Source organism: Stigmatopora nigra, chromosome 20, assembly GCF_051989575.1.
Source record: "Stigmatopora nigra isolate UIUO_SnigA chromosome 20, RoL_Snig_1.1, whole genome shotgun sequence".
NCBI lineage: Eukaryota > Metazoa > Chordata > Actinopteri > Syngnathiformes > Syngnathidae > Stigmatopora > Stigmatopora nigra.
Window position 1 is genome coordinate 5,212,135 of NC_135527.1, and position 12,169 is coordinate 5,224,303.

The 12,169-nt window shown below is 42.4% G+C and overlaps 2 non-coding genes across 2 annotated transcripts; both read right to left on the reverse strand.

The window, feature by feature from the left end:
* Nucleotides 1-1,909: 1,909 nt before the first annotated feature.
* On the reverse strand, nucleotides 1,910-1,981 carry trnap-ugg (transfer RNA proline (anticodon UGG)). Its single transcript has one exon. It is a non-coding gene; the product is annotated as a tRNA-Pro (tRNA).
* Nucleotides 1,982-11,176: 9,195 nt separating this feature from the next.
* Nucleotides 11,177-11,249, reverse strand: trnaf-gaa (transfer RNA phenylalanine (anticodon GAA)). The gene has a single exon. It is a non-coding gene; the product is annotated as a tRNA-Phe (tRNA).
* Nucleotides 11,250-12,169: the final 920 nt, after the last annotated feature.

A 12,169-nucleotide genomic window follows, 5' to 3' on the forward strand; every position in this document is an offset into this window, starting at 1 on the left:
GCATGAATAGGAGCCTTGTGGTTTTCCACCACTGTGTTTGTTAAAATCCACAAAATACATTCGCTCTGTGTTGAAGCCATCATGGATGACAGACAATCGTTATTGTCCACTGCTCACCATCCAAGACATGTGTCTCTTTGCTTTCACCTTCTGACTAAACCTTTTGCCTGAGCAGCAAAAAGGTTTGTCACCAACGTGGGTTGTTAAATGTATTTTTAAACACACTGTTTAATTGTCTTTAAATCAAGCTTGTACATTTAGTCAACTTGAGAATTTAAAAAAATCAATTGCAGTGCACAAAAAGCCCTTTTGTTACACACTGAGAAAATATATAAATATAAAACAGTGAACCCACCTTCTAGTCTGTTAAGAACAACTTTTGAATGCATTATTTTGCAAACAAGAGTTCTTCTAGGAACACTCCGACAAGTAAATTCTGTTGCCGGCACCTTTGTGGATGACAGTCAATTGTTGGAAGAAATTCAGCAAATATTTTTAAAGACAAAAAACCTAAAACAAAATTTGGAAAAACACACTCTTTTGTCTAAATTAGTAAATTGCAAAAAAGAGACAAAATGAACAAAAATGGGCCAAAATAGCAGAATTTCAACAAAAATTCCAAAAGAAAAAAATCCTAAAACAAAATTTTGAAAAAATACTATTTTGTGTAAAATTTGAAAATTGCAAAAAGATGTATATAAATGTATTCCCAATAAGATAAGCCTTATAACTGGGCCATTGATGACAAAAATAATATGAGAAAGTTATAAAAAGCAAATACATACACGTTACCCAACTTTTTAATTCCAGGTAACGGCCATAAGAATTGTCAAGCTCCCCACGTTTGTTGGGGCATATTTGAACCCCTGAGTTTCTTTCTCTGGGACAACACTGCCAAAAAAGAGAAAATCAGTTTTTTACTTGCCAGGGGAAGTACAAGCTTACTCCTTGTTGTTGCCTTCCGCTCACATTATGTTGTCCAAACGGCATGTTTTGCCACGACTGTTACATAACTCTCTCACAAACCAATCAAAGTTATGACCGTGAATTGGCCGCGTGACAATGTGTTGGTTTGGTAAGGGTCCCTCCACTCCATTGAGTAGTAAATCCTTATTATTGCTCTACTTGGTTGGTTCAAGTCGCATGTGGGCCTTTGTTAGGAGTTTCATCACAATGTTATTGTGTATGAATTTGTTTCCCTGCAGAGCACATGTGTCAAAGTGGCAGCCCGGGGGGCAAATCTAGCCCACCACATCAATTTGTGTGGCCCGAGAAAGTCAATCATGAGTATCGACTTTCTGTTTAAGGATCAAATTCAAATGTATATTACATATCCATAATAGATAACAATTTGACAAAACAAGGGCTCATCCAGGAGTTAGGCCCGGGACCTCCCGCACCCTAAGCAAGAAACATACCACGAGACCAACTTGCCAGGGATGCCTGTTAAGTGACAGTTTTTTTCTCAGGTGGCCAATGTCCCATATTACCCCACCATAGATCACTATTCGACAAAGCAAAGGCTCGTCAAAGCAAGAATCATACCATTAGACCAACGAGCTAGAGATGCCTACCCAATGAAACTTTTTTCTCAGATGGCTCTCACAAAGCTAGGGCTCGTCTGGGAGTTGGGCCCAGGACCTCATACCAATACACCAGCGAGCCAAATGTGCTCATTCAGTGACACTTTTTTTCTCAGATGGCTAATGTCCCATATCATCCCATCATGGATCACAATTTGACAAAGCAAGAACTCATCTGGGGGTTGGGCCCAGGACCCATAGCACCCTTAAGAAGATTCATACCACTAGACCAATGAGCCAGGGGTTTTCCTACAGGGACACTTTTTTTCTAAGGTGGCAAACGTGACATGTCAACCGCCATAATAGATCACAATCCAACAAAGCAAGGGCTCGTCCGGGAGTTGCACCCGGGACCTCTCGCACCCAAAGCGAGAATCATACCACTAGACCAACGAGCCTGGCAGGCCCAAATATTGAAACTTATTTTCTCAGGTGAAGTAGGTGACATATCAACCCCCACAATAAATCGCAATTGAACAAAGCAAGGGGTCATCTGGGAGTTGGACCCAGGACCTCTCACATCCCAAGCAAGCATCATACCATTAGACCAAAAAGTCTAGGACGCCTGCATAGGGACACTTTTTTCTTAGGTAATAGATCACAATTTTACAAAATAGGGGCTAGTCCGTGAGTTGTACCCATGACTTCTCTCACCAAAGCAAAAATCTTACCACTAGACCAACAAGCCAGGGGTGCACAAGTAGTGACACTTGTTTTTCTCAGGTGAAGTATGTGACGTATCAACCCCCTTAATAGATCACAATTTTACAAAATAAGGGGTAGTCCAGGGATGTTGAGCCCAGGACTACTCGCAACCAAAGCAAGAATCATACCACTAGACCAAATAGCCTGGCATGACCATGCCAAGACACTTATTTTTTCTCATGTGACATATTAACCCCCACAATAGATCACAATTCAACAAAGCATGAACTCAATTGAGAGTTGGACCCAGGACCTCTCGCACCATAAGCAAGAATCATACCACCAGACCAACGAGCCAGATGTGCTCTTTAAGTGACACTTTTTTTTTCTCATGGTTATTGTCCCATATGTGGACTCACCAGGGATGTCATCAGATGTCGCCCTCCATTCGGATTAGTCTTCAACCGACAAGAGTCCAAGCGCTCCCGTAGAATATCCTGCCCGCAGAAAGTGTTGTAGACGCTGTGCACACCAGACATCGATCTGTAGCACCTGGGTTCCCGTTTCGGCGTATTGACCTCGAAGGCTCTTAAGACCAAAATGATAGGTTCATCAATAAATATACTTTAATTTAATTATAATACAAAAAAGGGGGACATCTGATTCAATTATATATGGTGGTGATCAACTTGCAAGAGAGTCCTCGTCACGAATAATTCTACCGTGCGGTAATTTTTCCTGCCCCTTTAGGCCATAAATCAAAACAATTAAAAAGTTATTGATTAAATCGAACTGCGTAAGCAAAATAATTACCTGCAATAATCATATCATTATTCAGTATTCAATAATAACAATTAAGTGGAAACTGAAAACAAAACTCCATTGGAATTGAACAAACAAGCCTTCATTTCACAAATTAATGCCATAAAGAAGCCAAAAGAGCGTCATGATTTAGGACAATATGCGAGTAATCACGAAGGTTACTTGGATAGTGATTATGCTGCCTGCATCAGCATCTTTTTACAATCCCCCCCTCAGTTGACCCTCACCAGTTTGCGTATAAAGAAAACAGGTCCACTGGGGATGCTATCGCCGTGGCTCTACACACAGCACTGAGCAACCTAGAGCACCAGGGGATTCATGTGAGGATGCTTTTCATTGACTATAGCTCAGCCTTTAACACCATTAAGCGGGACATTGTGAAGGACAAATTCTCCCACCTTGGACTATCCTCCTCAATCTGCTGCTGGATAAAGAACTTCTTGACTGGCCGACCACAAACTGCTAGAATGGGTCCACACCTCTCTTCCTCCATTACACTGAGCACTGGCCCACCACAAGGCTGTGTACTGAGTCCTCTTCTGTACTCCCTGTACACATACGACTGCACACCAGCCCACCAGTCAAACTCCATCATCAAATTTGCCGATGACACCACTATGATCGGACTCATCTCAGGTGGGGATGAGTCGGCTTACAGAGAGGCGGTCGACAAACTGTCTCTTTGGTGCTCGGCGAACAATCTTACACTAAATACCACAAAGACTAAAGAAATAATCCTGGACTTTCGCAAGCACAGCACAGACCTGGCCCACTCCTCATTAACGGAATATGTGTAGACAGGGTCCAGTCCTTCAAATTTCTGGGAGTCCATGTCACGGATAGGCTCTCCTGGTCTACAAACACCACAGTGGTAGTGAAGAAGGCCCAGAAACGACTCTACTTTCTCAGGTTACTGAGGAGGAACAAATTGGACACCAAACTTCTGGCAACCTTCTACAGAGCCACTGTGGAGAGCATCCTGGCCTACTGCATTACATTGTGGTATGCCGGAAGCACGGCAGCAAACAAAAAAGCCTTGCAGAGGGTGATTAACACTGCCCAGAAGATTGTCGGCTTCTCTCTGCCATCACTGGAAGACATTGCCAACCCCCGGTACCTCAGCAGAGCCGGGATCATTGTTGGGGACACATACCATCCTGTACACGGCCTGTTCCAGTTGCTTCCATCTGGCAGACGCTACAAGTCCTACAAAGCACGGACAAACAGGCTCTAGGACAACGTTTTCCCAACAGCCATCAGGACTTTGAACCTGCAGCAACACGAGACGTGACGGCAACACAAATCCCTTCTATGAAATTAAGTCGCAGTGAAGTAACAGGAAGGTCGTTTGGCATGGATCTGCCTTCTACAGGCTGACTGAGGGAGGGTAAGTAAGAAGACAGTGAGAGGTAAGTGATCCATCTTATTCTTGTTGGCATCGGTGAGGCAACCTGCAGTCGCCGGATTGATGGCGCTCAAGGAGGCGGAGAGCTAACAAGTATGAATATGTCATTAATGGGTCTTTCCTGGGAAGACGAACTTGTGGAGGAGCACTATCCAATTTCGTCATACGCTTTGCTGGGGATAATGACTACTAGGCTTTTTGTCAAGTCAATGATGACGACAATGCCTATGTCTGATTTTCATTTTTCTTTTTTTTCTTTTTAAGCTTCCTTCTAAGTGTGCATTCCTTGGGTAAAGGTCCATTAAACAGTCCTTGGAACGCGACTCACTACTTGTGACTTGCTACGATCCCGAGTTCTCATCAGACATTGAAGAAGCTATCATACAAAAATAATTAAATGCACACATATAAAAGCATCCCAGAATAACCCCAACATATTTCTTGACTTTATTTACATTTTTTTAAAACCTGCAAATGTGTCAGATCATTTTAGTCTCACCCTTATGGGTAATTTTATTACTTGCTATCTTAACTCATTAACTGCCAGAACAAGTAATCCTATTTCACTCCCATTGATGATAGGCATCCAATCCAATTTGCAGTCAAAATAGATTGGACATCTCTCCCTGTCAATGGCAGCTAATGAAACTCACACCTAGTGGTAATTTAGAATGCCCAATCAGCCTAGCATGCAAGTTTTTGGAATGTAGGAGGAGACCGGAGTACCCGGAGGAAACCCACCCAGGCTTTTGGAGAACATCCTAACTCCACACAGGTGGACCGACCTGTTCTTGAACCCAGAACCCCAGAGCTGTGAGGCCACCTCCACCACCGTGCCATCCCAAATATAAATTCAGTAAATCAAAAAATCTTGTTTTTATTCGATTACAATACTCTGAAAATGACGCATTGGGCCCGATTTTCGTTAAATTCTGATACGATTTTTGATCGGTGGGCATCCTTAAGAAGAATGTGAAGTGAGTTATTAATTTTGAGAATTAATGATTGTCAAGATCAGTTTTTCACAGCTGCTGCAAAACTTGAATGTGAGGTATTTTGCTTCTGAAAATTAGAAATGATTGTAAGCAGCAGAGAATGGTATTGATCCATTGACCGGTGAGTTATGGACCCCGCACACTTCCGCTGCGCCACTCTGCTTCCTCTCATCTGTCATGTGACAAGTTGACTCACAAATCTAATCAATCAGACTAATCCAAGCAGACATACAGAGGCACGTGACAATTCCCAACTGCTGCCGGAGCTCCTGAGGTCTCGACTGTGGACTGTCTTATCCATGGTGAGTTCATCCATTTTGCAGTTAAAAACTTCCATTTCAATGAAAAACAACAAATATGAGATGATCGGCGGCACATTTAACAAAATCAACCTACCATGTCGAATTTAAACTGTCAATTTAGCTAATAGCTAATGTTACTTTAAAAATCGAGCAGGAAGAATTTTTTCGTTTTACCATTATGAGATCTTGTGTTTTTTAAAGGTGTTCTTGTGATTATTTTTCTTGTGCGTGGATTAGTTCTGTGATGCTTTACATTGGCCTTCCAAGTGAACGTTTAACTATAAACTGACAAAGAACATATGTTTAACCTGCCTGGGTCCTTTCGTGTGATTTTAAGGTGTTTTGGCAACTGAATTTTTGACCAAGGACTGAGCATGATACATGTTTTTCACCTGTTTGAGTTCTTGTGGATTTTCGATATTATAAAAACATAGTTAATCTTACCACATATCAGAAAGGTGTCACAAGCGTACTACCAGTGTGCATTTTCTCAAATTAAATTTTTCTATAAACGTTACAAATGCATGCCCTACAATGTTTGCAGTTGTTTAAATATATAGATATTAGCTAACCTTTTTAGTTAGTCTGATAAGAGTCGTGCATTTTGGAATAAGTCAGTCCTGGGATGTCAGTGGGCTGCCAGTCAATTACTTTAAGAAGTTTCTCGGTCGGGTAATAGGCAGAGCTTGAGGCGAACCCACAATCCTCATCTATAAATATTTTGTGATGTGTTGTAATATTGATAGAACATATACCAATTGTGTCTCATCTCATGTTCGTGCTTGCTAGCAATTATTATGAAAAGCTAAGGTTCAAAATGTTAGCCCACTAGCATTAGCAAGGTAGCTCAGTCACCTTACCAGACAGATAAACAACTCTGGTACTGCATTTTGTTGATTCGAATTTAAGAGTTTTTACATTTTTAGTTAGAGAATGTTGCACTTGTGACGACTATTAAGATAACCATATTGTGATTTTCTACAGGCGTCCTCATTGGAGGATAAGCAAAGTTGAGAAACACGGTTCTGCCCGCTTGAGTATGAAGACAAGTTTAATTTCAAAACAATTTTGGAAGAACAGAAATGTGGTGGGAACGAACCAAGCTAGTATTCCGTCACTGAGATGATTCACATCCAGAGTGGCATCTCCTTCCTTGTGGAGCAGAGAAATTACCAGATCACAGAAACTGAGGAAACAACAAAATGGTCATGGCCCATGTGGGGGTTGAACCCACGAGTTTGGCATTATTAGCACCACACACTGACCAACTGAGTTAACAGGCCAGGTGCTGCACAGCCCAGGTATTTTCATAATGACGCAAATGCAACACGTCAACTAGCTAAACACTTATGTTAAGGCAAAAGAAGTTGGACTAGATCATTTCAATTGACTTTGGAGTTGTCAAGGCCCATATGGAGGTTAAACCCACAACCTTGGCATGATTAGCACCTCACTCTGACCAACTGAGCTAATCAGCCATGTGCAAAATGGCCATGATTTTAGTGTGATGACCGCAATTGCAAATGTCAGCTCGCTAAACTGTTACGTTACGGCAAAATGAATAATTTTAGGCAATCTTAACTTACTCTAGGGCAAGGGTGTCAAACGGTACAAAATGATGCAGAAGGCCAGATATGTTCCCCGGGCTGCCTCTTTGACAACTGTGTTCTAGAGAGGCCGTGCCTGTTGAGCGGTCTAACCCACGACTTTGGCATTTACAGCGCCATGCTCTGCCTAAATGAGATGAACAGCAATCTGCTGGCATTGGCTCGGGTGCGACTGTTGGGCCAATCGGCATGGAGATGCGGGGATGGACGGGCGAGCGGAGAGCTTGAACGGATGAGGTCGAGTGGGGAGCGGCGAGTGGGAATTGAATGTCCTTCTAATAGGGGAACGAAACGTTTAAGTCTCCCGGGTTGCACTGGCATCTGAGCAAACCCACCACCAAGTTGTGATTGGTTGAGAGCTCCATCCCTCTCTTTACCCAAATATTCAAGACATGCGGGTGTCCTGGTGCCAAATGCACATATGGACACCCTTATGCTTGAACATGGTGTTCATTATTGTCAATCCAATACGAGCGCAGAAATCCAACAATAGAACACCACTCGGGTTTCGATCAAGGGGGGGACGTTCTTCCCAATCACCCCCTCCAGTTCTCACATCAACATTGAAGTCCCCCAGCAGAACAAGGGAGTCCCCCTAAGGAGCACTCTCCAGCACACCCTCCAAGGACTCCAAAAGGGGTATTCTGAACTGCTGTTTTGTGCATGCACACAATTAACAATCAGGTAGCTAAGATGCTAAGATGGAGGGACGCAACCATTTTGTCCCGCGGGCAACTCCAGAGCCAAACTATGTCGAGCCGGGATTTCTCAACCTTACGCTTAGGCTCTTTTCCTAACCGCGTCCGGGTGAGGGAAGATTTCATCCAATAATGTTGCCCATCATAAGAGGTCCTTTGAGCCATTCTTCGTCTAATCCCTCACATCAGACCAGTTGGCCATGGGTAAGCCTACCAGGGCTACAAGGCCCCGAAAAACATTGCTCCAAGGATCACTGGGGCTGATTAACCCCACCACCGGGACACACAAACCCCACCACCAAGATAAGGTAACGACTCGTCGGTGGGGTATTATAAACTTAAATACAACATGGTATATTGTTTTGTAAATCCTGGCGCCGAATGTCTCGTACCGAGTTTTTCATTGGAATGGAAATTTTTAAAGGCATAATGGATGACTCTGTGAATAGCAGGACTAACTCATGACAGTCCCCGGCCGAGACCGAGGTTCTTGCGCTGGTGGTCCACAGGAGCTCCGTCAGCAGGTGAGAATACCCACGATTCCTCAGTATATGTGCTTTGATTTGATAGCTGAAGATTGAAGAAGCAGAGTGGCGCAGCGGCAGCGTGCTGGGCCCATAACCCAGAGGTCAATGGATCGAAACCATTCTCTGCTACTAACATCAGTTGTTGTTTTGTAGAAGCAAACTACCCCACTTCCAAGTGTTACCATTGGTGTGAAATAATGTTCTTGAAAATTATTGATTCTGCAAAAGTTACCTTTTCTCACTTCATATTCTTCTGATCAAAATTCCGATAGAAATTGATCGGGAATCAGACCTGATCGCATCATTTTCACAAGATCGGAATCTGACAAAAAACTAATCATTTTTCTGAAACACGTCCCGCAAATGCCTTGACATTTTGATGAAGGCGGAAGTAATATATACGATATAAATATACATATATAATATTGTTGGATATCGGCGCTCGTATATATAATATACGAGCGCCGATATCCAACAATAGAACATCACTCAAATTTCGATCAAGGGGGACGTTCTTCCCAATCACTCCCCCAGGTTTCACATCAACATTGAAGTCCCCCAGCAGAACAAGTGAGTCCCCCAAAGGACTCCAAAAGGAGTAGGTACTCTGAACTGCTGTTTTGTGCATGCACAAAAACAACAATCAGATGCCGTCCCCCCACCCAAAGATGGAGGGATGCAACCCTTTTGTCCAGCGGGCAACTCAAGAGCCAAACTATGTCGAGCCAGGATTTCTCAACCTTACGCTCAGGCTCTTCCTAACCGCGTCCAGGCGAGGGAAGATTTCGTCCAATAATGTTGCTCATCATAAGAGATCCTCTGAGCCATTCTTCGTCTAATCCCACACAACAGACCAGTTGGCTATGGGTAAGCCTACCAGGGCTACAAGGCCCCGGGCAACATTGCTCCAAAGTTCACTGGGACTGATTAACCCCACCACCGGGACTCAAGAACTTCACCACCACGATAAGGTAATGACTCGTTGGTGGGGTATTATTAGTTTAAATTCAACATGGTGTATTGTTTTGTAAATACTGGTGCTGAATTTCTCGTACCGAGTTTTTGATTAGAATGGACATTTTTAAATACATAATGGACGACCCTGTGAATAGCAGGACTAACTCATGACATTCCCAGGCCGAGACCGAGGTTATTGCGCTGGTGGTCTTCGGGAGCTCCGTCAGCAGGTGAGAAAACCCACGATTCCTCAGTATGTGTGCTTCGATTTGATGTTAGAAGGTGGAAGAAGCAGAGTGGCGCAGCGGGAGCGTGCTGGGCCCATAGCTGGGGGTCAATAGATCGAATCCATTCTCTGCTACTGACAACAGTTCATTTTTTGTAGAAGCAAACTACCCCACTTCCAAGTGTTACCATTGCTGTGAAAAAATGTTCTTGAAAATGATTAACTCTGCAAAAGTTACCTTTTCTCACTTCATATTCTTCTGATCAAAATTCCGATAGAAATTTATCGGAAATCGGGCCTAATCGCATCATTTTCACAAGATCGGAATCTGATAAAAAATTAATCATTTTTCTGAAACACGTCCCGCAAATGCCTTGACATTTTGATGAAGGCGGAAGTAATACAGTAAAACATGGTCAGGCCTAAAAATCATTGTGAAAAAAGAACAGAAAATAGTCAAATAGGAAAATTCCTTTTTATTTCATTCCATTTTTCTTTTTGTCATCTATTTAAATACTAACAACAAGTGTTTAATTGCATTCTAGTTTCATACACATATTTGAGAGCATGTTCTCACCAAAAAGAAAATTCAGTCTCAGTTAAAAAACAAATGAAAAAGACAGGTAAAAAAATTGAAAACAATCAAAAATTACATCTAAATATGAGAAAAGAAATTCTTATTGTGGGGTTTATTCTGTAATACTATTATATATGTGTGTATTTATTCATTGTTGTATTAAATCATTCTTCAAATTGTCCAAAGAGAACTCGGGGTCGTAACCAGTCACCCAGTCCTCATTCCAAGGACTGGTTACTGGACCTTTACCCTAGAATGCAGACCTAGAGCACTTAAGAAGATGCTGATGCAGCAGGGTTGCTATCCGCTCAACCTTTGTGATTACTCGCATATTGTCGTAAATTTTCAACATTCTCTATCTGAGCCAATTTTGGTCATGGAGGTGACAAGAATCAAACTTGACTGCAAAACCACTCATGGCTTACAAGGAAGCCAATTTCAAACTGACTGCCTACTGAATTAGGCTTGGTTTGTAAAGTCCAATGTGTTGCCAAAGCCGGAGGTAAACCAGGTATCGTTACATCCTCAGTCCTTCACTCACCCATCTGAGCTACTTTGGCTGATTATTATGATTAACAACCAACTTGGACTGCAAATTTACTGATGGCTTACTAGTACAATATTGAAACTGGAGCATTGACTGATATTGGTCTTGTTTAGAGAGTCCAATGGACTGACGAAGACCAAGGTCGATCAGGGGAATGCTCTCCATCATTACTTATCTGAGCGAATTTAGACCATGTTGGTGACAAGAGTCAAACATGACTGCAAAACAACTCATTGCTTACAAGGAAACAGTTGATGTAGGACACATTTGCCTAGCCCAATGGGCTGCCGAAACCCGGGCTTGAACCAGGGACCTTTAGATCTTCAGTCTAATGCTCTCCCAACTGAGCTATTTCGACTGATTGATGAACAATGCAACCAACTTGGATTGCCAAATGACTCATGGTGTGACAAGCTAAAGTGATTAAGTTATTAATGATTGCATGTTGGGGATTACAGTAAAAGTTGGATTGAGGACAACAACTAATTACTGTGATTATTTCTCCGTGTTTCAAGCAGTATGAAAATGCAGGGTGCAATATTCATAGGCACCGCTGGGATTGCAGTTCAGATGACCTGCTCACTAAATTCTGAGCCTCTTAAATCCAAACATTACAAACCAGGAAGAAGGCAGCGAGGAGAGGTGCTGTTAAGAAATGGAAGTTGGCAGTTGAGTACTCGTCTTCTGAGGCCAAGCTGAGATCATCAGAGAGACAGTAAAGACGTGTCAGAAATTTCCGTGTTGAGCGGAGGTGTAAAGGTGGTCAGTTTGACCAGATTGTCAGGCTACGCTCGCGTAGCTATTTCCTGGTCTCAACCTGTCCAATAAACTCACTTTTTCGTTAATTGTTTAAAGAGCGTTTGGGAGGCATCACTAAGGGCTTTACAAAACTTTTACGCTTAACTTGGCGAGAAACGTACTGTATAGCACAAGATAAGCGTGGACTGAGAATGGGCATCAGGAGAAGCTTGGGCTACTGTAGTGAATGGGCCAATGGGGAGTCGAGTAGTTGAGTGAGTATTCAGCTGGCCAATCAGCTTGCATTTATGCCCGTGATGCTTTGCGCATACGTGCATTCCTTCTGTTTTAAAAATTTGTAAAATGATGGAATTACTAATTCTAATTGAATATGTATTCTCAAATTTTGTAAAATAATGTAATATCTAATTTTGATTTAATATTTTTCATTATTTATTTATTTTTTCATTAAAAAAACGGGAAGCTCTGAAGCCGCGATGGATGAACCGCGAAGTACCGAGGTCCCAATGAAATTTGATT